The sequence below is a fragment of the Tupaia chinensis genome, unplaced genomic scaffold (genome assembly GCF_000334495.1).
Source record: "Tupaia chinensis unplaced genomic scaffold, TupChi_1.0 Scaffold144255_1, whole genome shotgun sequence".
Lineage (NCBI taxonomy): Eukaryota > Metazoa > Chordata > Mammalia > Scandentia > Tupaiidae > Tupaia > Tupaia belangeri.
The window spans coordinates 4005625-4010450 of NW_006204113.1; the positions used below are offsets into that span (position 1 = coordinate 4005625).

At 41.1% G+C, this 4826-nt stretch overlaps 1 protein-coding gene across 7 annotated transcripts in view; it reads left to right on the forward strand.

Annotated features, from left to right (window-relative positions):
* The first annotated feature begins 8 nt into the window (after window positions 1–8).
* LOC102483771 (glutathione S-transferase omega-2) overlaps window positions 9–4826 on the forward strand; it is a 39634-nt gene continuing 34816 nt past the window's right edge. For 3 of the 7 annotated variants that reach the window (XM_006166409.3, XM_006166414.3, XM_006166415.3), the window contains exon 1: window positions 987–1308. The gene's annotated coding sequence lies outside the window, so the exon portion shown is untranslated. Of the gene's footprint in view, window positions 371–986; window positions 1309–4826 lie in introns of those variants that run through there. The other 4 variants (XM_006166412.1, XM_006166411.1, XM_006166410.1 and 1 more) reach the window with 4 other exon arrangements.

The window sequence follows — 4826 nt, forward strand, 5'->3', positions numbered from 1 at the left end:
GTCCCCCCTCCGAACGCCCCGGTGGCTCCCGGCGGATTTCCAGTCGGACGCGCAGGGCGGGGGCTGAAGTATCACGGCCACTACCACCCAGCTTCCCTTTCAGCAGTCGCGGAGACCCACGCACCCGCTATCCAGGAATCTATATCGCCGCTGCCTATTGGCCCGGCTCCGCTCTGTCTGGCCGGCGCTTTCAAAAGCTTTGGGGATTGGCTGAAACTCCGGGCACCGCGGCCAATTGGCGGGCAGGATTGCGTAAGAAAGGGCGTGTCCCTCCTGGGCCCCACCTCCCTTCGCCGCCTCCACCCCATCCGGTACTGTCGGTCGCGAGCCGCGAGGTCACGGGGGGTTGTCTCTCCTCTCGTCTCCTCGGGTGGGTTGGTCGTGCCTGCGTTGTTTTTGAAGGGGAAAGGGTTTGAGGTCAAATCTGAATTTGGGTGTTTTCTCATATTTCCGGGACTAGAATAGAACTGCCACACTTTAATTTTGCTAACACTTTGAGAAATTAAAGTCCAATTATTTAGACGTCACCAGTGAATTTGAATGGGAAAAAGTACGAAAGGCTATAATCTTAAAATAAAGAACAGGTCTTTAAGCTGAATTCCCTTTTACCTTAAAAAAAATGAAGACACGCACACCAAAATCCATAGTATTCTGTTCTGTTCTGTTCTGCTCTGCTCTGCTCTCTTCTCCTCCTCTTCTCTTCTCTTCTCTTCTCTTCTCTTCTCTTCTCTTCTCTTCTCTTCTCTTCTCTTCTCTTCTCTTTTTCTTTTCTTTTGGAGAGATTTTTGCTATAGGTTGCGTGCGCTCACCAGACAGAGAGAGACAGAGACAGAAAGCGAGAAGTCACCCCCCAGGGGCGATGGCCACGCCTCAATCCCTTCTCCGTTCCCCTCTGGGATCTTGGGCACGCCGCACACGCGCTCGCCGTGAGTTTTAAGCCACTGGGTCCGGGACCGAGTACATGGGAGTCCAGCGACATAGCCATTATGCTAACTGCTGGTCCCATTGTTCATTCTTTTCTAATTTGGGTTAAAGAGCGGACAACCACCAGGTCTCCGCCTTGAGTGGAGCACCACTCGTTTAGCCACACCACATGATTAGGGCACTGGCAGGAATTGGTTCCCAGGAATGTCTGGTCCTGTCTTTGTGACGTCTATGACAGTGTCCCTGATCCATTAAAGTAATAAAAATAATAAAAGCGAATGCTTACTAGGTAACACACATACACTAAGTCCTAAATGCTTCTCATCCACTACTGGAATTAAATGTCACCAGACCACATGATGTATTGTTTACTCCTAATTGCAGGTGAGAACATCAGGAAAGTTGTAATTTGCTAAAGGTCACCCAGTTAGTAGATGCTGAAAAGAAGGCAATTCGCTTGAACTCTTAGTAAGACGGGTCCTGAGATAAGAGTCTGTATATGCTTCTGCCCTGGTCTTACTTTATTCAACAACTCTCAGCATTCAGAGGTTGAGCCATGAGAGGACAGCTAGGATAACTTTTTGATTGCACAATTATTATGGTGGGGATTTAATAGGTGTTGATGTTCCTTTTCCTAACTGTGTGTTTTGTTTGGTTTTATTTGACTTTTGCTAATTGTAAGGTCTTGAAAATTTGCCTTTGCTTGTTCAAATGTTATTTCAAAACATTAGTTTCCTCTCCCTCTTCAAGTTGTAAAGAGAAATAAGGATAAGAAAGGAGAATCGAGTACTTATAATGTCTTCTTCAACCTGTTTTTCTCAATTGGGAAACAAAGTTCTGACAATTGGAGTAATCTTATTTAATATGTCCCAAAGACATCTTCATTTGAACACAATTCCCTGTGATCTTCACTTTCTGCCAATAAGTCCCAAATATAGGCACATTTGAGACTGGAGCCTTTTTCCTCCCTTATCTCATTCTTTCAACATACGGAACAATAACGGAGCATAAGTTAATATAATCTTTTATGTAAATTAGACTTCTGAAATAATACAAGGAATGTCCTCCAGTTTCTACCACTATCAGAAAGTGGCACTATCAAGACAAAATTTAGAGAAATTGCAAAATGCAAACCTCACTTTCTTCTTCTCAAAGCAAACTCATGTAAATGGAGTGAAGCAATTATTTCTGTGGTGGCGTTCTTTTCCTAGAAGGCTTAAGTCATTAATCACCCATGACCAAAGATCCCCACATTTTCTAAAGAAATCCGATTATATTTCAGGTGCTTGGAAATCTATCTGAAGTAGGTTTAATATGGCATATTACAATTGGTTTCATGGTTGAGTAAGTCAGTATAATAGAAGAGTAAACATGAAATAGTAGCACAGACGGAAAATCTGAAAAGAGCATTTCAAATAGATACCTATTAGAACCTAAAAAGGGAGTTGAGATAAGCTTAAAAGTCATAATTTAAATCTTTTTGAGGAAGCTAGAGTGCTCAGTGGTAAGATTAAAAACTGCATTACTGTAATGTAGCCTGCAACATTCAACCCATTGACTTGGCATTAAACTAATAACTGGTGAAGTAAGTATTATCAGTTGAATTTCAGTTCTAATGTGCTTGCAAAGCTGAACTGCAGTGTGTTTCATCTTTATGGATGCAAAATTGGAATGCTCTGTGCTATTAAAAATGTGTTCTGATTCACTAGTATTCGTCATTCATTTTGAAGTACACTGAGTTCTTATTTTACTGATGATACACTTCACAGTTTTATTTGCTATTCACAACAAGCCCATCAAGTAGGAACTATTAATGTTCTTTTTCTTTTCTTTTTTAAAGATTTTTGCTATAAGGTGTATGAGCTTGCCAGAGAGACAGAGACAGAGAGAGGGAAAGTGAGAAATCATCCCACGCTGAAATCCTTTCTCCTCCATTCTCTTCTTGGGATTTTGGGCTCACATTCACCAGTGTCTGGCATGATTTTCAAGCTGCCAGATGTGGGCTTTGAACTGAGGTCAGCCATGTGGAAATCCAGCATCTTAACTACCACACCACCCACTAGCCCCAAGCGTTCTGATTTTACAGGTGAGGAAGGTAAAAGTCAAAGAGGTTAGATAGCTTGCCTAGGTGCCAAAGTTAGATCCTGAAGTCAGAGCATCTGAGTTCAGGCCCTGTTCTAAGAACCTTGATTCTATATGGTTCCCTTCAGAGAAGAAGAATGATTTCCATCCTTTTTCTCAATAACTACACCAAATAGATTTGCAATCCAGAATTTGACTTCCCACACATACAAGCATATTTTTCATAAAGGCAGGAATGAAAAGAAAAAAAAAAAACAGACTTGGAACTACTTTCTTTTCTGGCATAGTACAAAGGAAACTTAACATTTACAAATGGAATTCTCAGTTTGGACATTGCTAATTCAGTCATTGTAATATAGACTACAAGTGGGGACATTAAGGCCATTAGACTAAATCCAGCCACCTGCCAGTTTTTATACAGCCCAAGAGCTAAGAATGATTCTGACATTTTTAAATGGCTGGAAAAAAAATCATGATTCATAATTTGTGACGTGTGAAAATTATACATAATTTACCAAAAGTGAGCCCTAGTGTAAACTGTGGCCTTTGGGTGATAACAATGTCAGTGTGGGTTCATTGGTTAAAATGAGTGTACCACTCTGACTGGGGTGTTGTGCATCTGTGGGGTAGGGGATAGAGGGGAAATACCTCTTCGGCTTAATTTTGCTGCGAACCTGAAATTGCTCAGAAATAAAAGATATGTCTGTGTGTGGGAGTGTGTGTGTATACACACATATATATTCATAATTCATATATATTTATTTTATACTCGGTGCAGATAAGTACAGTTTTATTATAACACAGCTGCATTCATTTATATATTAAATATAATGCTATAAATATATATGGCTATTTTACCCTGCAAGGGTAGAGTTTAGTAGTTGAAACCAGAGGACCAAAAAAACTGCCTAAAATATTAGCTAACTGTGAAAAAGTTTGCCACCTATTGGGGCCATTGCATCTGGCATAGACTACGATACTGGTTGACAGTGTTGGCCCTGGAGTCGAACTTCCAGGGTTCTTAATCTCCCGCTTCCATTTATTAGTTGTTAGTCTTTCAACAAGTGCTGAACCTTGCTAGCCTCAGTTTATTCAACCTTAAAAATAGGATAATCATCAAACATTTATGGAACAATTTAAAGGATCAACTGGGTTAATATACATACACACCAAATATATGTCAGCAATTATTTATTTCGATTTTGAGCTATTGCATTCCTCTCATAACCTTTCTTTTTAGAATCTGCATGTATCTCCCTCAGCTGTTTCAAATCACTTTCTTTATGTGGAGGATACATTTTTCTGCCCAGAGGTCACCTTCTTATCTACCAGAAGCTCTAGCATAACATGATTGTATTCCTTTCTTCTATTTTACCTTCCAGTTTGTCTTTCTTGATCAAAATTAATTCCAGAGTAGTATTTAGGTTATTCCTTTCTTTATATTCCAAAATAAAACCAATTTGTCTTTTCTTTTTTTTTTTTTTTTCTTTTTTTGGAGAGGTTTTTGCTATAGGGTGTGTGAGCTCGCCAGACAGATAGAGACAGAGAGATAGAAAGCGAGAAATCGGGACCAGCAGTTAGTGTAATGGCTATGTCGCTGGACTACCACGTAGTCGACCGCGGTTTGCGTCCCGGACCTGGTGGCTTAAACTCACGCCAGGCGCGTGTGCGTGCGTGCCCAAGATCCAGAGAGGAGAATGGAGGAGAAGGGATTGTGGCGTGGTCATCCCCCCTGGGGGGTGATTTCTCTCTTTCTGTCTCTCTGTCTCTCTCTGTCTGTCTGGCGAGTGCACGTGCCCTATAGCAAAAACCTCTACAAA